Source organism: Aotus nancymaae, unplaced genomic scaffold, assembly GCF_030222135.1.
Source record: "Aotus nancymaae isolate 86718 unplaced genomic scaffold, 86718_ANA_hifiasm-v0.15.2.pri h1tg000003l, whole genome shotgun sequence".
In the NCBI taxonomy this organism is placed as follows: Eukaryota; Metazoa; Chordata; class Mammalia; order Primates; family Aotidae; genus Aotus; species Aotus nancymaae.
In genome coordinates, this window is record NW_026988414.1 from 39,719,666 (window position 1) to 39,747,599 (window position 27,934).

At 40.1% G+C, this 27,934-nt stretch overlaps 1 long non-coding RNA gene across 1 annotated transcript in view; it reads left to right on the plus strand.

The window, feature by feature from the left end:
• Positions 1-27,934, plus strand: part of LOC105718778 (uncharacterized) — a 160,398-nt gene that overhangs the window by 112,935 nt on the left and 19,529 nt on the right. The window contains exon 3 of the long non-coding RNA XR_001107825.2: positions 5,066-5,145. This is a non-coding gene — a long non-coding RNA (uncharacterized LOC105718778). The remainder of the gene's footprint in view (positions 1-5,065; positions 5,146-27,934) is intronic.

Here is a 27,934-nt window from a genome sequence, read left to right on the forward strand (position 1 = left end):
GGGCAAGATCCACATCATGACAGGCCTTGTCTGCATTCAAGAAGTCAGATTTTACCTGAAGGATGATGGGAAGACAGCAAAAGGTTTAAAACAGGCAAATGATGTGTCATAGCTAACATTTTAAAAGATGATTGAGACCTCTCTGTAGGGATTTGGTTGAAATGAGCAACTATAGCAAAGGGGAGACCAATAAAAGCCTATACAAGACATGATGTGGTATGGAGAGGGAGAGGTTTGGGTAGAATCAACATTTAATTTTGAGGCAGTGCCCTTAGAACTGGAGAAAATGAATGTGTTGCTAAAATGTTAAGGACATTTTAGCAACACGTGGGAGATGTTTTATATACTTTACTGAAATGAGGACCCCTGAAGAAATACATGGACCGGGGGCAGGAGAGAGCAAATGTTTGGTTTTAAAAATGTTAAATTTGAGGTGCCTACGGAACAACCAAGCAAAGATGTCAGGTAGTAGTTAAGCATGTAGGTTTAGAGCCCCAAAAAGATGTCTCAGATGACACTTAAAGTCCTAGGGGTCACAGGGGTGGACTATAATTTCTAAAGTCATAGAAATTACCTAGGAAGAGAAGATCCTCAAGGCTGAACCTGAAAAAAACTGACATTTAGGACTCAAGGAAGGGGAGAGGCGATAGCAAAGGAGATTGAGAGGGAATGCTCAGAGAAGTGGAGAAAACCCAGGAGCCTGGAATCAGTGAAGTCCAGGGAATAGTATAGAAGAGGGTGAGAGAGTTGAGTGGCACTAAGAGGTAAAGAGGTGAGAACTGCAGAGCATTCCAGACTTGCGCACTTATGGGCAACCTTAGCAAGAGCAAATGTGGTTGGGTTGTAGGAGCCAGACTGAGGAACGAAAGTATTACGGGGAAGTGGAACATTGTGCAGGTGACTTTTTCTTTTATTATTATTACAAGTTTAGAATAAAAGAGGACAGAGAATCAGGTGGTAGCAGATAAGGGATGTACAATCAGATAAGGATTCTTCTTTAGTAGGTGATGGAATTGCAGGATTAAGCACAGAGGAGAAAGGAAGAGGCTGGAGTTCCAGGAGAGAAGGGGGATAGCCTGTGGGACAAGGCTCCTAGGATGCCTGGAAGGGGTGGAACCTCTCCCTTGAGAAGGGATTCATCTTAGCTAGAAAGAGAACACCTCCCTCTGAAGGAGAGGGAACAGATACTGGCAGGTTTGTTCTCTAGGCTGCAGGACAATGAGGATGGGAGTTTCCTTCTGTTGACCTCTATTTTCATCATGAAGGTCGTCTACTGAAAGTGAGATGAAACAGAAGAAGGATGATCTTAAATTTGGGGAAAGAGGGGAAGTCACTGACTAGTCATAGCTGAACAGAGAGTGAGCAGAACAGGCCATTTTCTCTGTGGTGCCCCACTTTACCTTAAACGGGAGGGACCCACCCTAGCACTGTGATACCTGTGGAGCAATTGTTTGTTTGAACCTCTTTTCTTTACTAGACTATGAGCACCTTGAAGACAGAGATTTTGCCTTCTTCATCTTTGCAATTTCAATGTTGTTTCTGGTGTATAGTAAAATAGTTATTCATTCAGTTACTCATTCATTCATCCGACATTTAATTATTTAATGTCAGATTTAATTATTGATTAAATTAAATAATTAAATGTCAGATGAATGAATGAGTGACTAAATGAATAACTATTATAGAACAGAGGACTGATATGAAAATGTGTGATTGGTCATATCCCACATATTTCTACATTGCCAGCATTCTGAGAAATAACAAAACCCCTGGAGAATTTGCCACCAATGGGCAATGATTTTCCCAAGGATTGCAGAATCAAGAAGAACATTCATTCTGTGAAGCCAGGTAAATCTGGGTCAGTGAAGTAGTTATAGGTAAGGCTTCTTTCTTCGGACAGATGTATTCTAAAAAACTTTGGAGAAAGCAGAATATTCTAGATATTTCCTACCATTTCTCCCTGGCAGAGCCAGAGCCTAGTCCTAAGGATAAAAGAAACTTTTCTTAAAAATAGAGAACATTATCACCTACAATCTCATATCTTATTTTTGCAAGTTTCAGTCTTTTCTATATATATACATTTTTTATAGTAAGCATGTTATTTAAAAACTATATATGGTGCTTTTTTCCACTTAAAATTATATCACATGAAAGCCATAGTAATCAACGCAATGTGGTATTAATTAAAGGATAGACACATAGATTAATGGAACAGAAAGAGAGTACAGAAATAGACCCAGACAATGACCAATTAATTTTCAACAAAGGCACTAAGGCAATGTGATAGAAAAAAATAATAATCTTTTCAAAAAATAGTGCTGAAATAGTTGAACAACCATATGCAAAAAAAAAGAGAACTTCAACCATACCTCACACCATATGCAAAAATTAACTTGCAATGGATGATAAGCTAAATTTAAAATCTAAAATTAAAACTTCTAGATAAAACAAAGCAGAAAATCTTTTTGACTTTGGATTAGGCAAAAGTTTCTCAGGACACACAAAGCATGAAATGTAAAAGAAAAAATTGATAAATCAGGCTTCATCACTTATAAACAGGATCCACTCTTTAAAAGACACCATTAAGAAAATAAAAAGACAATTCACAGACTGGGAGAAAATATTTGCAAAACTGAGAAATCTTTAAGAATTCTGAATGCAAGTCCTTTATCATAAAGTCTTGAAAAAGGATTTGCATCCAGAAAACTTGAATTCTCATAATCATTCAGAAAGCTTGAATAATTCTCATAATTCAATAATAAGAAAACAGCCCAATTCAAGACACGGGCAAAAGGATGGATGTGGTGGCTCATGCCTGTAACCCCAGTGTTTTGGGAGGCTGAAGTGGGAGGATTGCTTGAGGCCAGGAGTTTGAGACCAGCCCTGGGCAACATATAAGACCTCATCTTTACAAAAAATACAAAAATTAGCTGGACATGGTGGTGTGCACTTGTGGTTCTAGTTACTCAGAAGGATGAAGTGGGAGGATCATTTGAACCCAGGAGCTTGGGCTTGCAATGAGCTATGACTGCACCACTGCACCCCCTCCTGGGTGACAAAACAAGACACTCTCTAAAAAAATAAATAAGCAAAATGAAACCAAAAAAACTGGGTAAAATATCTGAACAGGCACATCATCAAAGGTGAATTATGACTAGCAAATAGGCATATAAAAAGATGCTCAATGTTATTAGTGACCAAGAAAATGCAAATTAAAACCACATACAACCGCAAAATGACGTACAGCTACCTAGCAAAATTTTTTAAAGAGAAAAGCAACTGACAATACCAAATGCTGGTGAGGGTGCACAGCAATTGGAGCTCACATGGATTGCTGGTGGGAATGCATCATGGTGTAATTACTTTGAAAAACAGTTTGACAGGGATCATTAAAAGTTAAACAAACTTATCACAGGACCTAGCAATTCCAATTCTAAATAGATAGTTACCCAAGAGAAATGAAGATACATGTCTACACAAAAAAGCTGTTCACAAATGTTTATAGTAGCTTTATTCATAATATTAAAAATATGGGGAACTGTTTATCTGTTCATAAATGGATAAACAAATACACATTGGAATACTACTCAAGATTCTTGGAAGAATTTTTTTTTTTTTTTTTTTTTTTTTATATACAGACTCACTCTGTCACCCAGGCTGGAGTGCAATGGCGCAGTTTTGGCTCTCTGCAACCTCCGCCTTCCTAGTTCAAGCAATTCTCCTGCCTCAGCCTCCTGAGTAGCTGGGATTACAGGTGCACACCACCATGCCTGGCTAAATTTTGTATTTTTAGTAGAGAGAAGGTTCCACCATGTTGGCCAGGCTGGTTTCAAATTTCTAACCTCAGGTGATCCACCCACCTTGGTCTCCCAAAGTGCTGGGATTACAAGCGTGAGCCACCACGTCTGTCTGGAAGAATCATTTTTTGAAGTACCCATATTGACCCATTCAGAACCGATCTAATATTTCATCAAGGCTGTGAGTTGCTGTTGAAACATGTGGGAGTCCTGAGAGCAGGGTGATGATAAACCTCATACTGAGTGCAGGCTTCAGCACTATCACTTCCCATTCCTCTCTTCCATTTGACTTGCTTTAGTCCTCATCTGACTTGGTGCTCCTTCAGTTGTTCCTGCTGTCCCCTGTGGTTTGGCTCTAGGTCTCCTGTGTCACGCCCAGACAGCCAAGGACATTTCCACAGGAAGGGCATTTGCTGCGAGGCTCAGCTGCCCCACTAATTAGCCCAGTGTTTTATATCATCCAGAGCAGGAAGAAGAAACAGATGAATATCTGTTGAGACTTGAGGGCAGCACCTTGTCTTTTGCCTCTTGCAGTGGCCCATCATCTGCAAGGACAGAGTGTAATATATAGTAGGTTCCCAATACGTGTTTGCTTTGTGTGCCAATTCAGTTTCTTTCTCAGATGTTAAATTCAGTTCTTAGTGTGTGGAATTAAAGTGTAAGGAATGCAAACTGAAAATCCTGTAGCAGGAGACAGGCTTAAATCATTGGAAGATAAATAATAACCTTAATGTGTTTAATTTAAGGTTATTGGCTATGTAATATATTTTTGTTCATTCATATATTTCCAAATATTGATTGAACACCAACTATGTCATAGATTCTATGCCAAATTATTTAGGTCAAAGGGATCTATATCCAAGAACAAAAATAAATTATTAATTAAAAGTTTCAACTGGGCGCAGTGGCTCATGCCTGTAATCCTAGCACTTTGGGAGGCCGAGGCGGGTGGATCATGAGGTCAAGAGATTGAGACCATCCTGGCCAACATGGTGAAACCTCGTCTCTACTGAAAAATACAAAAATTAGCTGCGCTTGGTGGCACACACCTGTAGTCCCAGCTACTTGGGAGGCTGAGGCAGGAGAATTGCTTGAACCTGGGAGGCGGACATTGTAGTGAGCTGAGATCGTGCCACTGCACTCCAGCCTGGCACCTGGTGACAAGAGTGAAACTCTGTCTCAAAAAAAAAGTTTCAAAGATGTATATTGGTCTTCACTTATTTCGCTGCCCAGTGAATGTTTTTCTCTTTCTGTTTTTTTCTTCACAGTAAGAACATAGATGTTATATACAGATGGCCTGGAATGGTGACTGGAAACTGTCTTTTCTATCCCAGCATACTTCATTTCAGTGAGTAATGAAGAATGAAGTATCAGAATTCAAAGAGTTAGGGGAGCATGTATAGTTCTACACCATCTGTCTACTCCTTTCTCTCCCACTGTGACTATCAGCTGTTTTAATATCTGTTTTGTTCAGAGGGAAGAGTTTTCCCATGTTTACTTCCTCTTTGTTAATTGAAAAGACACAGTTGTTTTTGCTACTTCAGGCTTTCACTAATGAATAACTATTTTCAGAATATTAAACATATACAGTTAAATTTTCTCTATTAGTCTGTTATCTGTAGTTTCTTCCCTCCCTCCCTCCCTCTTTTCCTCTCTCCCTCCTCTTCCCACCTCTTTCTTTCCATGCTTCTTCTTATGTTTTGATGATTTTGATTTTTGTTTAATTAGTTTTGGGTGTTGCCATTGGTTTCATAAATTATAGGTGGTAAGAAACAGAAATAAAACATCTGATAATATTTGGAGGCTGACTTGTATATGGACAATGAATCATGCTCATTTTTATTGATGCTAAGTGGTGACTTCAAATCATTTGGGAGAAAAATTTTAATAAGTAATTTCAATACACTTCTTCACTTGAAAAAATAGTAGACAATGTAACATAGAAAAAAAAACTTTGTACATTCCCATTATAAGTATCCCTCAAGCTGTCTGGTGTTCACAAGCATACATACTCTAATTAATATATTACAACTATGATTATGGTGGTTGTGAAGGGCACATGGGAAGAAGGGGGATGAAGGGAGTGTTCCACGTTGAGCCTAACTGGTGTTTTTGTTGTTGTTGTTGTTTTCTTCTTTTCTTTTTGAGAAGGTCTTGCTCTGTCACCGAGGCTGGAGTACAGTGACACAATCATGGCTCATTGCAGCCACAAACTCCTGGGCCCAAGTGATCCTCCCATCTCAGCTTCCTGAGTAGCTGGGAGTACAGGTGTGGCCCCCACATCTGGCTAATTTTTGTATTTTTATTTTATAGAGATGGGGTCTCCTGATGTTGATCATGCTGGTTTTGAACTCATAGTCTCAAGTGATCCTCCCGTATCAGCCTCCCAAAGTATCGGGATTATAGGCGTGAGCAACCATACCTGGCCTAAATGCTGTTCATTGATGGACTTCTGGGTGATACTTCCATCTGCTGCAGGGATTAGAGGGTAGTGGGTTTTCTGAGGATCCCTAAATCAGGAATATACAATCAGTGAAGCAGTATACTTTCAATTAGCAGAATCTAGCCTTTTAATGGCCATCTGCTGCTATCAGACATTTTTTTGAGGAGCCAAATCCCCCAAGCCCTACCCACGGTGATTATTATTCATCAGACAAAATAGATTTCTTCCTGTGGGTAGGGAGAAAGGATTCTCTTTCTAGGAAAAGAAGATGATCTCCATATGATAATATATATGATATGCAGAATAGTTCTTCACTTCTGAGAAGAAAGTATGGCCAGAAACACTCCTCAGCAGTGTACAGAGCTTGGGCTCCTGCTGACCTCTGAGCAGACTACTGACACTCAGTGAGTAGATTTGGATAGATGTGTACCTGGTTTCTAGGAAATGAGTTTATAACTTCCTTTAAATTCTCGAAGGTGTCTATGACCCCACAAATAGTAACCAGTGTTCTATATTTGGCCTTTGACTGACATCAGCAATACTTACGGCTTCATTTGATATCAACATGATGATGATCTCAAATATATTTTTCCAACCCCTTACTCTCTAAAATATCCTGTGGAATTCTTTGTGACCCATAAAAGCATTGGCAGGTGGAATGGGCTCTGCAGTGTTAAGGTAATTAAATAGAGAGGTGAGCATTTTATTGAAAAAAGTGATTAGTTAAAATTGTATGTGAAGACATATAGGTTATTATTTCACTAAATAAAAAAAAGAAATTCTGCCAGTCTACTCTCAAGAGTTGTCTACCTGGTGGCTGATTTACCTGCCTAGAGTGAGCCATCTCCATTCCTCAAACTTGGAGGTAAATTCTTTGAGGACCTCATTATGCTAATCCTTTGAACTCTACTAGCACTTCAGGCTTTTTCTGAGTTTTTGTCTTTTCTATCCTTTTTTTTTTTTTTTTTTTTTTTTTGAGACAGAGTCTCACTCTATCACCTGTGTAGTGGCGCGATCTCGGTTCACTGCAACCTCCGCCTCCCGGGTTAAAGTGATTCTCCTGCCTCAGCCTCCCAAGTAGCTGGGATTACAGATACCTGCCATCACGCCCAACTAATTTTTGTATTTTCAGTAGAGATGAGGTTTCACCATGTTGGCCAGACTGGTCTCAAATTCCTGACCTCAGTTGATCTGCCTGCCTTAGCCTCCCAAAGGGCTGGGATTACAGGAGTAAGTCATCATGCCTGCCTCTTCTATTCTTTTTAAAGTAACACTTTCAATGGTTTGTCATTCAATAGTCAGTCCCATGTGTACCCAGAGCTCTGCAATTCCAAAAGAAATTTAATTTCCTAAATGATAAAATGCATTAATTCTGGCTGGGGTGGTGGCTCACGCTTGTAATCCTAGTACTTTGGGAGCCCGAGGCGGGCAGATCACCTGAGGTCAGGAGTTTGAGACTAGCCTGGCCAATATGGTAAAACCTTGTCTCTACTAAAAATACAAAAAATTAGCCAGATGTGGTGGGCGCCTGTAATCCCAGCTACTCAGGAGGCTGAGGCAGGAGAATCACTTGAACCCAGGGTGCGGAGGTTGCAGTGAGCCAAGATTGTGCTACTTCACTCCAGCCTGGGCAAAGAGCGAAACTCTGTCTCAAAAGAAAAAATGCATTAATTCTAAAAACTCTTTAGCAGCCTAAAGTCAGTTGTTACTAATGCTTTTTTCTGATTATATATTTTAAAATTCTCTTTAAGACAAAGCAACATGCCTTACTAATAATATACTTGAATCTTATCTTCCTGCATACTACATGTCCAATAGCCCAGATGACTTTTTCTGAGTTTTTAATCTCAATATAATTCGTGTTATTTTTCTTATTACCATTGCTATTATCAATAATAAATATTTCTTACATATAAACAAAATGTCACTGACAAAGCATAAAATTAGGTACTAGTTCTTGCTTGTCAATTTGAAACAGAAATTGTTTGCATTATACATACATCAATTAGCCATTCCAAAATATTCACTCACGAGATACAGGAAAATAATCATCACTTACGCATCTATATGCTTTAGAAGAGAACTAAATCCTGAATAATCTGAAGTGCTCTAATTTATTGATTAGGAAGCTAATGTGGTTTTTCTCACAGTTTTGAGTTGACTTGAATAAGATAATTTTAAATATCCATTATTTCCCCTACACAGAAATAAATCATGTTTTACAAATGTATATTCAATCTACATGTGAATATTTATAAGCCATAAGTAATTTAGATAATAAAGTCTATTTATGAATACAACCCTAATTGACAATATTTACACTTAAAAATAGAATTTAGTAATAAAGATTGTGAAAAATAAGAATAAGCATCTTATTTCTCATAATTTTCTTTATTACTAAATTTTATTTTTAATAGAATATTATTCTTAAAATAACAGAACCCCAGAAAGAATTCTCTGAGTTCCTACTCTAAATTCCCATTTGCATGGCATGTAAATACATTTTTATACATGTATGTATGTATGTATGTATGTATACAACAACAACCACCTAGATATGTAACTACTTTGCCTAAAGAACATTTTCATGATTAACTATTGCTAACACATGATTTTAAAACAGTGTTCTATATGTCTGTTGATTTCAACACGTTATTCCTTTCCTAAGGACACATGAGAAAGGAGAAACAACTCTTAATACAATTATTAAGTACAATAGAGTGAGAAACAAAGAAATCAGGAAAAAGTGAGAACAATACTTCTACAAGTACAAGAAATGAGGGAAAAGCGCTAGGACTCAAAGCCAGCAAACTGTGTATTCCAATTTTCAATAGACATATATGACTTGCAAAGCCACATCTCCTGTGTTCTTCTTTATATTGACTCATTCCAACACACATTGCTACTCATACATTCTGTCACTCACACAGTTTTGATGGCCTGCTGAACAGGAACACAAAGTGGCCAGTCTGTTGGCATCACTCTGATGTGGCTGTGTAAAGGAGCTCATGCCCTCCATGGTCCACTGGGATGCCTTCTAGAAGGTCCATTTCCAGCTCTGTGTCTTTTACACATGCCTTCTGTGTCTTTTACACAAGACTTCTAGCTCCTCTATATCTCCCTGGCTCTCAATGTCCAGTGGGAAGTGAAGATGATAACTGACGAGTTTGGGACATGGCTGATCTTTGGATGAGGGTCTTTGAATCAATCAGTTCTCTCTTTAGCCTGTGTGGTAAAGTCTATTGATGTGCACTCTGTATCAACTGCCATACAAGAAACTTGAGATCCTCCAGTTAAGACTGTTGGTCTTGGTTTGGTACAGTGGCTCATACCTATAATCCCAGCACATTGGGAAGCCAAGGTAGGAGATTGCTTGAGCCCACAGGTTCAAGACCAGCCTCGGCAACATAGATCCCACCTCTACAAAAAGTTAACAAAATAGCCTGATGGGGTGGCATGTGCCTGGGAAGCTGAGGTGAGAAGATTGCTTAAGCCCAGGAGTTCAAGGCTGCAGTGAGCCATGATTGAGCCATTGCACTTGTGCTGGAGCCATGGGCAACACAGCGAGATCCTGTCTTAAAAGATTGATGGTCTTCTTCTTAATCACTTCACTTCATTACCCCATTGGGGCAACCCTGTCTCCCTCAGTGGTAGCCCTTTGATAGGCATCCTATATATTTTTTCTTTTTTATTACTGTAAATCAAGTGGTTTCAGTTGTAACTTATTTGTTCATGTCCATTGCTCCTTCCAGCTTAATTTTTTAGTTTTAGATGAATTTACAAAAAGCCTAACATGCTAAAGTTTAAGAAAACAGCATAGCATGGACTAAATGTAAGCATTTGTACTGAAATCCATGGCAAAGTTATCCTGGAGTCTCCTGAGTGATAGGCTGCTCTCCTCTCTCAGCCTAGCCCAGGCAGAGACGTGGGCTGCAGTGGTGCTGATGGTGGTGGTGCTGGTGGTTGCTGGTGAGGGTATGTGTGTGTGAATGCGACTTGCCACCCTGTCTTGGAAATGGGGGTGTGAAAGGTGGGTTCCCACATCCTCATTATTTTCTGGGCACAATCTCCTTAGATTGGGGCTAGATAAAATGGGAGCCAATTAATTGGAGGATTTCTGAAAACACTGCTACTGTTCTAGAAACCCCATCCCAGTAATACTTAAACTGGAGTGGGTTATTGCCATCAGGTGGTGCCAATTGCAGTTAGGACCAGATCGGATTTGGATCTCAAAACTAGACCCCTCCCAGCTCCTGGCCAGGGTCACTTTATTAAAACTGGCAATAAAGGAAACACATTTTGGGCCACTGATATTTTTATACTCAGCTAATCATGTTAAGGAGGAGGTTTACTGAATGTGTTTGCACGTATTTCATTTCTTATTTTAAACATAAGTGTGATAATGTTACGTACAGGGGTGGTGATACATTTTGCAATGCAATACATTGCATCTTATTTTTTCCCCCTCACTCATATGTCTTGGACAGCTTTCCATAGTAATACATGTGGGTCAATGTGATGATCCACATGTATTTTAATGGCTAATGGATTTTAATGGCTGCATTGTATTGCATTACATAAATATAACATAATTTATTTGACTCACCTAATGAAAGATGTTCCACACCCACCCCCACTGGCTTTGTGGCTGTTTTTGCTGTTATTACAAATAAGGTTGTAAAAGAATCCTTGAATATATATCTTTGTGACATTTTAAAGTGTATCTGTAGAAAAAATGCTAGAAGTAGGTTAAAGATTATGTGCTTAATGGAGAGAATAGGATTCATTACAGAGAGATGAGACTCGCAGCCGCAGGAGCTGACAGGAAGGGGCTCTAGCTGGAGACTTGAGAAGCATTCTAGATACAGCATGGGAAAGGAAAATGGCTTTAATTAGTGTGCGTTTGGCTGAACTGAAGAACTTAGAAATGTTGAGAGAAAATGAGAAGACCAGAAGTTATGGTATTTTGGAAATTATCTTTGTGTTTTTCACATACAAACAATAGAAAATATCTTTCTGGGTAGGGGGGCAGAAATAAAGATAATTGCTGGGATACCCATCAACAGGGGTTTGGTCAAACCAGCTGTGGCAGAGTCATGCAGTAGAGTATTATTCAGCTGTTAAATGAAATCCACCCACAGTATATTGAGTGGAAAGGGGAGGTTATAGAACATTATGGATAGTGCAACACTGGGAGAGAGAGTTAGCCATTCTAGTCTTCTCCCTTAAGTTAGGGGGACCTTATTTTTAGCTGGGCACAATGCAACTCATCAGTAAGATGACATTTCCCTCCTCCCTTGCAAAGATATGACCATATAACTAAATTCTGGCAATAAGGTATAATCAGAAGTTTCCTTTAAAAGGAGAGAATTCTGCCCTTTTTCCTCCCTTCCAATCTGCTCCTTGGAATGTGGATGTAATGGCAGAAGCCCTGTCATTTTTCTCTCGTGGGAGATAAGTAAAGATTTATCTTGTTCAAGTCATAATTTAAGAGTTTCTGTTATGTACAGCCAAATCTAATCCTAACTCATACAAACCCCACTTGTGTTTAAAAGTTAAATGTGTACACGTGTATGCACACACACACATACATACACCACAAGGTATATACGCTTGAAACATATATGCATAAAATATATGTAAGTGCATGTAACAAACTGTTGACAGTTGGGGGTTATGAGATTATAAGCAGGAGGTGGGGGGACTTTTTAAATATTTTTTAAGTTTTAGCAGTAAACATGTTTTCAGGAAAAATTAAGATATTTCTATTTTTATGAAGAAAACAGTTTGACTGATAATTCCTTAACATCAAAACAATGGGCAAGTTCCTTATTTGTCTCTGTCTTCCTCAGATGAAATGCCCTTATGATCATGTCAACTTCCCACCTGTTTTTCAATGTTCCCAGCTTCATCTAGGAGGATTGTTTTCCCCACCCATTCTAAATATTCCAGGTCTCTTTTAAATGGGTAGCATCCTGTTTCTAATACACAAACAGTTTAAGAGAAAGCTGCTTTTAATAATGGAATGAATAATTGATTCAAATAGATAAGAACACACGTATACAGCTGCTTTGGCAATAAAAAAAGGTTTTCTCTAAATAAGACTTCTTGTTATCATCAGCACTAACTTGTTACCATGGCTACATGTTCATTTAAAAGCCAGTCACAGTAAGAGAATATGATGCAGTTCTCCAGATAACTGGAGTGGGTTAAAGCAAGTCTTGGAGAGGAAGCTGCTTGGAGGCCCTGGAAGTCCAGGGACTTCTGGTCTTAGCATTACAATGCCTTGTCCATGCTAGTCTCTCCTGACTGTGTTCAATTTCATGGGTAATACAAGTAAATAGACACATGGAATATGGACGTAAGGGACAGGAGAATTGGCACACCAAGAGAAACCAAATCAAAGAGCTAGAGGGAGGATGGGGAAGACATTGATCAATGAGATGACACATATTCAAAATTAAGGTAAAGAGAAAGGTCTAAGCCTGATATAGTGGCTCCTGCCTGTAATTCCAGCATTTGGGAGGCTGAGGCAGGAGGATTGCTTGAGGCCAAGAGTTCAAGACCAGCCTGGGCAACATAATGAGACCCTGTCACAAAAATAAAAAAAAATAGCCAGCATGGTGGCACATGGCTGTAGTCTCAGCTGCTTGGGAGACTGAGGCAGGAGGATCACTTGAACCTAGGAGTTGGAGACTGCATTGAGCTATAATCATGTCACTGTATTCCAGCCTGGGTAAGAGAGCAAGACCCTGTCTCAGAAAAAGAAAAAAAAGAGAGCGAAAAAGAGAAAGGTCTTTGTATTATGTGGTTGATTCCAGGGCTGCCTAAGAAGTGTAAAATTATTCTGTTTACAAATTCCAACTTTAAATTGTATGTATACATACATAGTTATATCTCCAAGTGCCAAAAGATATTTATAACTTGAGAGGCAGATGGCTAGGACAGTGGATCCTGAATATGTGAATTCTAGCCGCTACCAAATACCTGTTCCCACATGGTCCCAGGAGAAAATGGCTTATATACACAGAGGACGAGCCAGGTTAATGGGGAGTTCTTATTACTCGGAGGGTGGGTCCCAAGCCCCAGAGCAGAACTCCAGTTGGCCAAACCATGTAAATAAAGAGCTCCTTTTAAATACTGTATCTTAAAAAAAAAAAAAAAGTGACATATGATAAGGGGAAAAGAAGAAATGTAAAGCAGAAAGTGCAAATCTCTCACACTTCTGACCCCAGTGACCAATTTTTCTCTATCTTACATACTCTACAGGAAAGACCTTTCCAAGGTCATATGGGCCCTTACTGAATTATTTCCTTAGGAGGAATGCCTAGAAATGAAAATTCTGGATCAAATCACCTTTCAGAAAGGTTGCACAAACTCTGCACCCAACACTAGTGTAGGAATGTCCATTTCCCTCTGCATGCTAGCAAAGTTGAAGATTTGTATATATAAATTAGACATTTTCTTTTTTAAATAAGTCATTAGTTCACATGCTGTTGTGGTGTTGTTCCAGTTATCTACTGCTACGTAACAAATAACCACAAATAAAACAATATCCATTTTATTAATTATATCTCATAATTTTATGAGTTTAGGAATTTGGGCAGGATTCAGCTAGGTATTCTTCTTGTCCTAAGTCACATGGGGTCTCTTGATGATGTGGAGTTGACATCTGGGATGGTCTGGGGGTCCAAGATGGCTTTACTCACCTGCTTGGTATCTTGGTGTAGACAGCTAGAAGGATGGGCCAGTCCTTTGTCATCTCAGAGCCTCTCTGTGTGGACGCAGAGTCCAACTTCTCAGAGGTGGCTCAAAATCAAACATGAAAGCTGCCAGTCATATATACGCACAGAGAAAGAGAGTGAGTGAACAGAGTAAGGAGGGGTGTGTGTGTGTGTGTGTGTGTGTGTGTGTGTGTGTGTGTGTGTGTGTGTGTTGTGTGGAGAGAAAGATAGGGAGAGAGAGAGATGGGGTCTTGCTTTGTTGCCCAGGCTAGTCTCAAACTCCTGGCCTCAAGCAATCCTCCACCCTCAGCCTCCCAGAATACTAGGAATACATGAATAAGCCACTGCATCCAGCCATTACTGCCAGTCCTCTTAAGGCATAGTGTCACTTATACCATTCTAAATTGGTCAAAGCAGTCACAGGTCATCTCAGATTTGAGAGGAGGGCCAATAGACCCTACTTCTCAATGGAGGAGTAGCAAATAATTTGTCTTCATCTTTATTTATTTATTGAGACAGAGTCTTGCTGTGTCACCCAGGCTGGAGTGCAGTGGCGTGATCTTGGCTCACTGCAGCCTCCATCTTCTGAGTTCGAATGATTCTTCTGCCTCGGTTTCCTGAGTAGCTGGGATTACAGGCACCCCCCACCAGGTCCGGCTAATTTTTGTATTTTTAGTACAGATGGGGTTTCACTATGTTGGTCGGGCTGCTCTTGAACTCCTGACCTCAAACGATCCACCTGCCTTAGCCTCCCAAAGTGCTGGGATTACAGGCATGAGCCACAGTGCTTGGCCTATCCTCATCTTTCGTCTGTCACAAATGTTGATATTAGTATATTTGTTTTGTTTTGTTTTGTTTTGAGATGGAGTCTCGCTCAGCTGCCCAGGCTGGAGTGCAGTGGCGTGATCTTGGCTCACTGCAAACTCTGCCTCCCGGGTTCAAGTGATTCTTCTGCCTCAGCCTTCCAAGTAGCTGGGATTACAGTCGCCCACTACCATGCCTGACTAATTTATTTTGTATTTTTAGTAGAGACGGAGTTTTACCATATTGGGCAGGCTGGTCTCCAACTCCTGACCTGAGGTGATCCACCTGTCTCGGCCTCCCAAAGTGCTAGGATTACAGGCATGAACCACTGTGCCAAGCCAAGTATATTTCTTAATACTAAATAATCTTCATATTTTGAGGGGATATTCTACTTGAACATGGTGGAAAGTCCCTAAATATGTTATTTAATTTAATTTGTAATTTTTTTCTCTCTCTCTCTTTTTATTTTTTGGAGATGTGGTCTCGCTCTGTCACCCAGGCTAGAGTGCAGTAGTGCTATCATAGCTCACTGAAGCCTCGAACTCCTGGGCTTAAGCAATTCTCCCACCTTGGCTTCCTGAGTAGCTAAGTCTCCAGGCACATACCACTGTGCCCAGCTCTCTCTCAGCCATGGCTAATTTTTAAATATTTTTTAGAGATGGGGTCTTGCCATGTTGGCCTGGCTGTTCTTGAACTCCCGGCTTCGAGTGGTCCTCCTGCCTCAGGTTCTGAAAGTGTTAGGTTTACAGGCCTGAGCTACTGCACCCAGCCTAATTTATAAGTAGTTTACCCAAGGGTTTTGCATCTACACATAAGATTGGTTTATAGTTGTTATTGTTGTTTTAAGTTTTGGTACTAAGATATTTTTAGGTTTTTGTTTTATTTTGTTTGATTTCTTTTTCATAATTAATTAGGTAGGTTTTCCATTTTTAAATTTGAAGGAGTTTACAGAGGGAGAATCATGTGTTTTTGGAATATTTTAAAAGGCTCAAAAAGCTATCTGCTAGGAGTTTTCTTTGGAGTGAATTCCATAATTTTTAAAAATTGTATTATTGGAGGGACAGGGCCAAGATGGCCAACTAGAAGCAGCTGCGTTTGGCAACTCCCATTGAAAAAAAAAAAAAAACAGAATAAGCATGTAAATCCTTCACCGGCAATCAAGATATTCAGCCTCACTCATCAAAATTCACAAAAAGGCTGGCGTGACCCACGGAGAGGAGGAAGAGAAGTGTGGTGCTGAGGCCCACCTGAGAGCCACACGGGGAAGGGGAACCCCCTCTCCCAGCCAAGGGAGGCGGTGAGTGACCATGCTATCCAGCCAGGGAAACTGCTTTTCCATGGAACTGTGCAACCCACCGATCAAAAGATCCCACTTGAGAACCCACACCACCGGACCTAGAGTCCCAACTCCAGAACGCACAGATACTTACGGCCTGTCAGCTAGACTCTGCTTAAGCCTACAGAACTCCAGAGGGGAGGGGCAACCAGCACCAGGCTGCCTGCTGTCTGAGCTGGTTGACCTCCTTGCTGGAGGGGCAGCAGCCAGCATTGGGACTTAAGCTGCCTAACATGCAAGCTCCCTGGGTGAGGGGAAGGGCGGCACCTATTTCCATAGCTCCAGGCTGTGCTCTTCCCCTGTTGGAGCCAGGGAGGCTGGAGGGCTTGGTCCCAAGACTTGTCCCCCTAGCCCAACACACCCGCTGTGGCAGTCTTCCGCCAGAGTGTCTCTTCAGGTCTTACTCTGATCCATCCTTCTTCAGTAGGCGGGACTTCCCTGCAGGATCTCCAATAACTCCAGCCAGAGGATCAGGGACAGAATTTGGATATCCCTGGGCCTGAGTCCCTGAAGGGAGGGGTGGCTGCAATCTCTGCAGACTAGCAGACTTAGCCTTCCTCCTGAGGAATCCAGGCAGCCCAGACAAGTGGATTTGCCCCCAGCGAAACACATCCTCTCCACCAAGGGACAAAGTGCTTCATTAAATGGGTCCTGCTCCCTGTGCCACCCAACTGGGTGAGACCCTCCAACAGGGGTTGTCAGACATCCTGTGCAGGAGTGATCCTACTGGCATCAGGTTGGTGAGGTCAGAGGTCCCAGAAGAAGCAAACACCCACTTTTGTTGCTCTCCAGCCTCCTTGAGTGACATCTCTAGGCATGGGAGCGAATCAGATGAATAGGGCCTGAAGTGAACCCCAAGCAAACTGCAGCACCCCTACAGAAGAGAGACCTGTTGAAACAAAAGCAAGCAGAAAGTGACAATAACAGCATCAACACCACCACAAAAACTCCATCCAAGGGTCAGCAGCCTCAAAGACTGAAACTAGACAAACTCACAAAGATGAGAAAGAATCAACGAAAAAATGCTGAAAACCCAAAGGCCACAGTGCCTCTTCTCCAAATGATCACAACATCTCTCCATCGAGGACACAGAATTGGATGGAAGATCAGATGGACAAACTGACAGAAATAGGTTTCAGAAGATGGATAATAAAAAACAATGATGAGCTAAGGAGCATGTTCTAACCCAACGCAAAGAAGCTAAGAATCTTTTTTTTTTTTGAGATGGAGTTCCGCTCTTGTTGCCTAGGCTGGAGTGCAGTGGCATGATCTCGGCTCACGGCAAGCTCTGCCTCCTGGGTTCAAGCGATTCTCCTGCCTTGGCCTTGCAAGGCATGTGGCACCACGCCTGACTAATTTTGTATTTTTAGCAGAGACAGGGTTTCTCCATGTTGGTCAGGCTGGTCTCGAACTCCCGACCTCAGGTGATCCATCCTCCTGGGCCTCCCAAAGGGCTGGGATTATAGGCATGAGTCTCTGTGCCTGGCCTAGAAGCTAAGAATCTTGATAAAAGATTAGAGGAATTGCTAATTAGAATAACCAGTTTAGAGAGGAACATAAACAACCTGATGGAGCTTTAAAACACATCATGAGAACTTTGTGAAGCATACACAAGCATCAACAGCTGAATTGACCAAGCAGAAGAAAGGATATCAGAGTTTGAAGACCCATTTCTTACTGAAATAAGACATGCAGACAAGAATAGAGAAAAAAAAAATAAAAAAGAATGAAGAAATCCTCCAAGAAATATGGGGCTTCATAAAAAGACTGAACCTACGAATGATTGGAGTACCAGAAGGAGATGGAGAGAATGGAAACAAGCTGGAAAACACACTTCAGGATACTCTCCAGGAGAACTTCCCCAGCCTAGCAAGACAGGTGAGACTAATAAAGAAGAAGAGAGAAAAAAAATCAAATAAATGCAATAAAAAATGATAAAGGGAATATTACCACTGACTCCACAGGAATACAAACTACCATCAGAGAATACTATAAACTCCTCTCTGCAAAAAAACTAGAAAATCTAGAAGAAATGGATAAATTCATGGATGCATACACCCTCACAAGACTAAAGCAGGAAGCAGTTGAATCCCTGAATAGACCAATAACAAATTCTGAAATTGAGGCAGTAATTAATAGTCAACCAACCAAAAAAAGCCCAGGACCAGACAAATTCACAGCTGAATTCTACCAGAAATACAAAGAGGAGCTGGTACCATTCCTTCTGAAACTATTCCAAACAAAATTGAAAAGGAGGGACTCCTCCCTAACTTACTTTATGAAGCTAGCATCGTTCTGATACCCAAACCTGGCAGAAACACAACAAAAAAAGAAAATTTCAGACCAATATCCCTGATGAACATTGATGCAAAAATCCTCAATAAAATACTGGCAAACTGAATCCAGCAGCACATCAAAAAACTTATCCACCACAATGACATCAGCTTTATCCCAGGGATGCAAGGCTATTTCAACATATGCAGATCAATAAACATAATTTATCACATAAACAGAAACAAAGACAAAAACCACATGATTATCTCAATAAATGCAGAAAAGGCTTTTGATAAAATCCAACCTCCATTCATGTTAAAAACTCCCAATAAACTAGGTATTGATAGAACATATCTCAAAATAATAAGAGCTATTTATGACAAATGCACAGCCAATATCATATTGAATAGGCAAAAGCTAGAAGTATTCCCTTTGAAAACCAGTACAAGACAAGTATGCCCTCTCTCACCACTCCTATTCAATACAGTATTGGAAATTCTGGCCAGGGCAATCAGGCAAGAGGAAGATACAAAAAGTATTCAAATAGGATGACAAGAAGTCAAGTTGTCTCTGTTTGCAGGTGACATGATTTTATATTTAGAAAACCCCATTATCTCAGCCCCAAAACTCTTGAACTGATAAGCAACTTCAACAAAGTCTTAGGATACAAAATCAATGTCCAAAAATCACAAGCCTTCCTATATACCAATAACAGACAAACAGCCAAATCATGAATGAACTCCCATTCACAATTGCTACAAAGAGAATAAAATACCTAGGAATACAGTTAACAAGGGATGTGAAGAACCTCTCCAAGGAGAACTACAAACCATTACTGACTGCTCAAAGAAATGAGAGAGGACACAAACAAATGGAAAAACATTCCATTCTCATGGGTAGGAAGATTCAGTATAGTGAAAATAGCCATACTGCCTAAAGTAATTTATAGATTCAGTGCTATTCCCATCAAACTACCACTGACATTCTTCACAGAATTAGAAAAACAACCATTTTACATTTTATATGGAATCAAAGAAGACTCCGTATAGCCAAGGCAATCCTAAGCAAAAAGAAAAAAGTTGGAGGAATCATGCTATGTGACTTCAAACTATACTGCAAAGCTACAGTAACCAAAACAGCATGGTACTGATACCAAAACCAACATAGAGACCAATGGAGCAGAACAGAGACCTCAGAAATAATACCACACAACTAGAACCATCTAATCTTCAACAAATCAGACAGGAAGAAGCAATGGGGAAAGGATCTCCTATTCAGTAAATGATGCTTGGAAAACTGGCTAGCCATATGTAGAAAATTGAAACTGGACCCCTTTCCTACAATTTATACAAAAATTAACTCAAGATGGATTAAAGACTTAAATGTAAAACCCAAAAGCATAAAAACCCTAGAAGAAAACCTAGGCAATACCATTCAGGACACAGGCATGGGCAAAGACTTCATGACCAAATGCCAAAAACAATTGCAACAAAAGCCAAAATTGACAAATGGGATCTAATTAAAGAATTTCTACTCAGCAAAAGAAACTATCATCAGAGTGAACAGGCAACCTACAGAATGAGAGAAAATTTTTGCACTCTACCCATCTGACAAAGGTCTAATATCCAGAATTTATAAGGAACTCAAATGTATTTACAGGAAAAAAAAAAAATCAAAAAGTGGGCAAAGGGTATAAACAGACACTTCTCAAAAGAAGACATTTATGTGGCCAACAAACATATGAAAAAAAGCTCAGCATCACTGATCATCAGAGAAATGCAAATCAAAAGCACAATGAGATACTGCTCAGGCCACTCAGAATGGCGATTACCAAAAAGTCAGGAAAAAATAGATGCTGGTGAGGCTGTGGAGAAATAGGAATGCTTTTATGCTGTTGGTCGAATGTAAGTTAGTTCAACCATTGTGAAAGACAGTGTGGTGATTCCTCAAGGATCCAGAACCAGAAATACCACTTGATCCAGCAATCCCATTACTTGGTATATACCCAAAGGATTATAAATTATTCTACTATAAAGACATATGCACATGTATATCTATTGCAGCACTATTTATAAGAGCAAAGACATGGAATCAACCCAAATGCCCACCAATGACAAACTGGATAAAGAAAATGGGGTACATACACACCATGGAATACTATGCAGCCATAAAAATGAATGAGATCGTGTCCTTCCAGCTACATGGATGAAGCTGGAAGCCATCATCCTCAGCAAACAAACACAAGAACAGAAAACCAAACACTTCATGTTCTCACTCACAAGTGGGAGTTGAACATTGAGAACACATGGAGAGAGGAGAACAACACACACCAGGGCTGTTGGGTAGTGAGGGAAGGGAACTTAGAAGATGGGTCAATAGATGCAGCAAAGCACCATGGCACTCTATACCTATGTAACAAACCTGTATGTTCTGCACATGTATCCTGTTGTTTTTTTTTTTAGAAGAAATAAAGAAAAAAATGTATTTTAGTTTTATTATTGGTATTCAGATTAGATCACTTCATCCTGAGTCAGTTATTGTCGTTTAATGTTTTTTCATGTTTAAGCCTAAAGTTGTAAATTGTTGCTAAGTTTATGACCTCAGAAAGGACTTTGTAATATTAAGGAAGGAAAACAAAAGAATAAAACAACCTGGGAAGGTAGTACTTTCTGGAAAGATATATTGCAGGCGCAAGAAGCAAATTTTAGACCTCATCTTTTTTTTTTTTCATGAAATTCATGAAGATATAGGCTCTTTGAAATTAGAAAAAAAGAAAGAAGAAACTTATACCGAGATGAGACCTGAACTTGAACAAGCAGCCAAGGCAGAACAAGAAACCAGGTTTGGGCTCTTAGGAACATTCTTACTCCTGGCAATAGAAGGTTCAAGAAATCTTTGTGGATGCATATGTGAAGAATTAATGAATGATTAGGAATATCAGTTCTCATGAAAACTGTAGGAGATTGAGCTGGACCACGGGGACCTGGGGAATATCTCTGAGTGCTGCTTTTGTTATGTGCTTGGCTCCTCTCCTCCACACCCCTTAAGGTTACTTCTCCCTGCAGGGGTCCAGCGTGATTACTCTGCTCTAGGTTTTCTCTTCCCATTGCTTGTTGCCACTCTCCTGGTTCACCTGTTCCCATCCCTGAGCACTGCACAGGCGATGGTTTTTTTTAACCACTTAATATCCCCAGCAACTAATCATGGTATGACCTTGAATTCTAGATTTTCTCAGACTGCAAAGAAAATTAAAAACAGGCCAAGTGTGGTGGCTCATGCCTGTTATCCCAGAGCTTTGGGAGGCTGAGGCAGGAGGATCACTTCAGGGGAGGAGTTCAAGAGCAGTCTGAGCAAGGTACCAAGACCTCATCTCTAAAAATAAAAGCATATAATTAAATTAATTAATTTTTAATAATTAAAGCATATAATTTAATAAGACAGATAGGTGCTGAGGTTGGCAGGGCATTAAGACACAGGAGGCTTGGGCCTCTGGTGATTGCAGGGCCTCCACTCCAGCCCTGGATTGCTTACCTGGACTTTAATATGAGAGATAAATATCTTGTTTAATCCAGTGTTGTTTTTTTTTTTTTTTTTTTTGTATTTATTTGAGACAGAGTCTTGCTCTGTTGCCCAGGCTAGTAGGCAGTGGCTGTGAGCTCAGTTTATTAATATAATTAAATTAAATTAATTATGTGATTTTATTTTTAGAGATGAGGTCTTGGTACATTGCTATAAAAGCATATAATTTAATAATTAAAGCATATAATTTAATAATTCTTAGTAAGTTTAAATAGTTTTGCAATAATTACCACAATGGAATTTTAGAACATTTCCTTCACCCCCAAAAGAAACCTTGTTCTCATCTGCAGTCACTTCCTATTTCCACTTTCAGCCCCCCACAACAACTAATCTGATTTCTGTTTCTATTGATGCATCTATGATGGATATTTCATATATTTATATTTATATAAAGGAAACCATGGTCTTTTGTTTCTTTTTTTAATGTTTTTGACATTTATTCATGTTGAAGCATGTATTGATACTTGGCTCTTTTTTATTACTGGAATAGTATTCCATTGAGGATATACCACATTTTTCTTATCAATTCACTAGTTAGGACATTCGGGTTATTTCCACTTTTTGAATATTATGGCTAATGTTCCCAGGAACATTCATATACAAGTCCTTGTGTGAACGTAGATTTTCACTTCTCTTGGGTAGATAATAATGTTTGAATTCTTGGGTCATATGGTGACTCTATTTAGTATTTTAAGAAACTGTAAAATGTTTTACAAAGTGGCTACACCATTTCATATTCCCACTAGCAGAATACAAGAGCTACTGTTTTTTTATATCCTTTTCAATATTTGTTATTGCCTGTCTTTTTATCCACTGGCTTTGTAAATATTTGTAATACTGTGCAGAACCTCATACAACCTTTGTAGACCCGTAGGTGGAAGCTGCTGTCTGGAATTACATTCTGAGAAATAGATTAATGATTCTTCATTGATGCTTAGGACCTATGTACACCTAGCTGTTGCATTAAAATCTAAAAACTCTAGTGCTTTTGTAAAAATATCATAGTAGTTAAAGCTTAAGGTGTCTGTGTGTCAAAGACTATTAATTATAGTCTAATATCCAGTCTCCATTTCTTACACAGGGGGCACAGTCAGAGTCCCATTTTCCAGCCTCCCTTGCAGCTAGATGTAGCTATGTGACTAAGTTTAGAGGAATGGGATGTGAACAAAAATGCTGTGTGCTCTTAAATGGAAAAAGTGAGCCAGGCTTCTACCTCTCTCTACATCCTAACTGATGGGAAGGTGGATTCAGGGTAAAGGCTAATAGCCATCTTAGACCAAAGACAGATACTAGGTGCTGAGGTTGGCAGGGCGTTAAGACACAGGAGGCTTGGGCCTCTGGTGATTGCAGGGCCTCTATTCCAGCCCTGAATTGCTTACCTGGACTTTAATATGAGAGATAAATATCTTGTTTAATCCAGTGTTATTTTTTATTTATTTTGTATTTATTTGAGACGGAGTCTTGCTCTGTTGCCCAGGCTAGAGTGCAGTGGCTATGATCTCAGCTCACTGCAACCTCTGCCTCCTGGGTTCAAGCAATTCTCCTGCCTCAGCCTCCCAAGTAGCTGGGATTACAGGCACCTGCCATCTCTCCTAACTAATTTTTTGTATTTTTAGTAGAGACGGGGTTTTGCCATCTTAGCCAAGCTGGTCTGGAACTCCTGACTTCAAGTGATCTACCCACCAAGGCCTCTCAAAGGTCTGGGATTACCGGCATGAGCCACTGAGCACAGCCCCAGTGTTATTTTGAGATTCTCTGTTAAAACAGCCAAAACATAGACTTACTAACATTTAGAATGGCTCTGTAGGAACATGGCTAGAATATGAGAGTTTCCACTGATGAATATGATCATACAAGGGAAAGCAGGGCAATGGAGTCAAAAAAAGCACTGGGAAGAAAGTCAGGATACTAGAGTTTTATTACCCTTTTTACCTCTAGTCAGCTTTGTGATCTCAGGCAAGCCTCTGTATATTTCTCTGTGTCTTCATCCGTGAAACAAGGTGGTTTTGCATAGTTCAAAATAAATGTGTAAAGCTTGAAAATAAGAAGCATCTGGTTTCAGAAGTACTTCATTATATTCATAATCACCGGTAAAGCAACTCAGTACTAGACGCTGGGAAAGGGAGGGAAGGGAGGAATAGGGATAGATTTGTTGTAGAATACAAAATTACAGCTAGATAGAAGGAATGAGTTCTAGTGTTCCATAACACTACAGGATGACACTAATATGCTATATAGTTAATGATATACTATATAGTTTCAAATAGCTAGAAGGAGGATATTGAATGTTCCCAACACAAAGAAATGACAAATGTTTGAGATGATGGCTATGCTGATTACTCTGACCTTATCACTATACATTATATGTGTTGGAATGTCACTGTGTACCCCATACATATGTACAATTATTATGTGTCATTGTAAATATTTTTTTAAATTAGGAAAATGTATAAATGTAAACCTTTGGTATCAACTTTCTTAAAATAATAAGATGATAATCATCTTCAGCAGCTGCATCAGTCAGAATATTTACACAGAGCTAAGAATTGTCCTACAAACAGTATTAGCTTTTTAAGTCCTCCCAATGGGTGCCATTATTGTCTCCATTTTACCAATAAGGAACCTGAAGTATGAAGTTAAGGACCTTGCCCTGCCATGCAGATAGTGGTGGAGCCAGGATTTCAATTCCTGAACCCAGAGCACAGGTACTTGGCCACTGCTACTCTGCCTCCATAGCTATACCTAACACATACCAGAAGATCAATAGCGATGGCCAGTGGCCATATGACCAGTTTAGCTATTGTGACTAGGTGGGATTATTACACTTTAAAATGAATAAACAACTCTTCCTAATTTGCTCACTAGGTTAAGGTGACATGGGAAGCGATCACTGTGAGTCACCCAGGGAACACAGGGAGAAGTAAGCTGATGGTGACGCACACCTGCCAACTGCTGAGAAGAAGATAAGCAGCCCTCAGGAACTTACAACCCAGCCCCATGGCACAGCGTGGTCACTGGACTCCTAGGACGAAGCCTCCTGAGCTTGGCAGGCAGCTGTAAATCAGAGCGGGTCAGGGCTGCAGGATGCATTGTTTACTGCTCACTGCACTTCACAGAGGCACATAGCAGAAGCTAAGCCTGATGGACTCTGAACACTGATTTTTTTTTTTCCTGGCAACAAAATTAAAACTGCACCTAGGGATTTATCCACCCTTTTGCTGATCTCGATGTGAACTGTGCAGCTAAATCCCTGCACACAGCACTGACTCTATCTCCCAGGTGTTGCTTAAAATGTGGCTGAGCACAAATGGAAAACATCAAGTCTTGTTGAAGTCAGCACACAGAATTAATCTCTAAAAGTAATGAAAGAATTAGTTTCACTTTGTAAGATAAATAAAGTGAAGGCGCTCAGCTGCTTTTAGAAGGTGACATCTTGGGAAAATGATACTGGATATTTGGGACACATTTTAATGCCACTCTAATTATCTTGTGTGATTATAAAGATGCTTTGGGGTTTTTTTTGTTGTTGTTTTTGAAGTCTATTTAGCATATGAGAGTTTTACCTGCAACGACCTACCTTTAGTAATTTTTAGTATTGGAAACAGTAAAAAGCTTCAAAGTGTCTTGTCCTTTTTAAAAAAAACTCTTGGAAGAATAAGTATGTGATTTAAGTAAGTATAAAATTAAAAACCAGCTCAACACTAGAACTTATTCTTCCTGATTAGCTGTAATTCAGCCTCTAAAGTGAATTCAAAATAAGGCTCAGTGTTTTTCACCCCATCCTTAATTTTATTTTTACCCTGATGCTGAATTTCAGGTTTTGGTTTTTCTGAGTGTGGCCCACCTACCTGAAAGTTGTTCTGAAAGTTTGAGGTGAAGTCAGTCAGATCAGAGAGCATTTTTTCCCCCAGTACCTAACAAAATGAATAAAAACAATTGCATTTTAAAGGGCCAGAAATTTATCATCAGTGATCAGGATTGAAAACAGGGCAAAACTTCACGTAATACAGTTTGAACATAGGCTTTCAACCTTGTAATGCCACTTGCTTTCCAGAAAGAGAAATGAGGAACGGCAAGTCAACACAATTCTCATACTTTTTCTGAATTCACCTTGATGTGAGGAAGTGGACTGAGGCGCAAGGAGGTGAGGAAACTGACACGTAGGAGCCATTCATCCAGCACTGCAGGCCCCTGCTAAGGCAGAAGGAGTAGGTGGGGCCGGACATTCTCCAGGGTGCTCGCTGAATGGGGGACTCAACCAAAGCCCTTGGGTCAGAAAATGCCCCAACCTGGGAAGACTGGCCCTGGGAAGACTGGCCCTGGTAAGGGACGTTTGCTGGGACTTGGAAGAAAGAATACAGCCAGGACCCAGCGACAACTGCCAGCAGCTCCTGACGACATTTCCTCCCCACTCTCAAGTCTTCTGGCTACAGAAAAGTAAGTGGAAAATAAAAGCCAGCCCTCAAGTTGTTCTCCACAGGGGGGACAAATAGTTTCCAGGAAGAAGGTCAAGAAGAACTACAGCAGATCAGAGAAACTGAAGAGTTTATATCATAGCACTGCATAAGTTTAGCTTGAGCAAAATGACAATTGATGTCATGTCAACCTTGCAAATGTGCCACAGAGGAGAGAAGGAGAGACAGGATAACATGAAAACAACAGTCTCTGCTTCACAGGGTTGTTGGAAGGAGTAAAAGAGAAAAAGTATGCAAATATTGGACCACGGAACCTGATACATTCCAAGTGCATAAAAATTGTGTCTCTTTTCCACTCCCATCCCTGGCTCATAGCCCTGCATACTGTGTTTTGTTTTGCTTTGTTCAATTCAGGCTCACTTTGCATTCTTACACCACTGTAGTTTTTTAGGTTGAGTAATTTATGGCTTAAAGCTAAATAATTATTTGCCAGCAAGCTGTTCTTGAAAATATATAGCAGCATAGAAAGGGTCATGGGCTTTGGTGTTAGAACTAGGCTCTGATCCTGGGCCACCTCCCTGAGTTTGTGATTTTAGGCAGGTTATGTATTTAATCTCTCTGAGCTGAGGTTTCTTCTTTGCTGAATGATACCAATAATCCTAAATTTGCTGTACCTGTATATATATAAAGCACCTGGCACAAACTAGGTCCTCCTTGAGGTGGCATGGATAATATCATTTTACTTTTTCAGATTGTTATATTTATATGAAACAACAACAAGTTGTTGTTTGTTAGCCTAACTGCTTCTTTAGGAGGGTGAATCTTGTTAACTGTAGAACATCTTGTTTTGCGGAGCACCGTGATGTCTTTGGGTCTGTAAGTTTATGAATTTGGGGAAGTGGTTAAATTGCTTGCATAAGAAAGGGAAGGAAAAACATGAAAATGAAGGCAGGAGTCGGGGGCGGGATGGTCAAGAATCTAGGAAAGAGAATTAAGCAGTGGAATCTGGGGGGATTCAGGTAGAAAAATCCCTGGGGAGGATAAAGTCAGGAAGGGATTTTTGAAGATACAAATATAGAATGTCAATTTTTATCTTGTTTTCTTTAGGTTGTGTGATACAGCCACCCTTCCTGTCCCCTCCTTTTCCTTCAGGACACACAGAACCTTCAGGGAAATTAACATTGCTCATTAAAGCTTTTTTTTATGGCTGGATTTGGTGGACAGCAGCAGGACTAGGAGAGGTGCTGAGTTCTGCATCCAGGCTGATGCAGTGAGGTGAGGCTGAGCAGTGTGAGCAGATACAGGAATCAGAGGACACAGGGGAGGTGACATCTGGCTTTTGGGTAGCTTTCCACAGGTCTGGTCATGCTCTGTATTTGCCATCTGCCAAACTTGATTCAAGAAGTCTTCAGGTCTGGGTAGATATGAAATCTCTCAGCTTGTAGAATTTCAATTATTCTTTCCAAAGTTGCAGAAAAGTAGAAATGAAGTCAGTACCAGGACCATGTATCTTCTTGTATCTTAACATACCCCTGCTCTGCCTGCTTCCACCCCATCCCCAT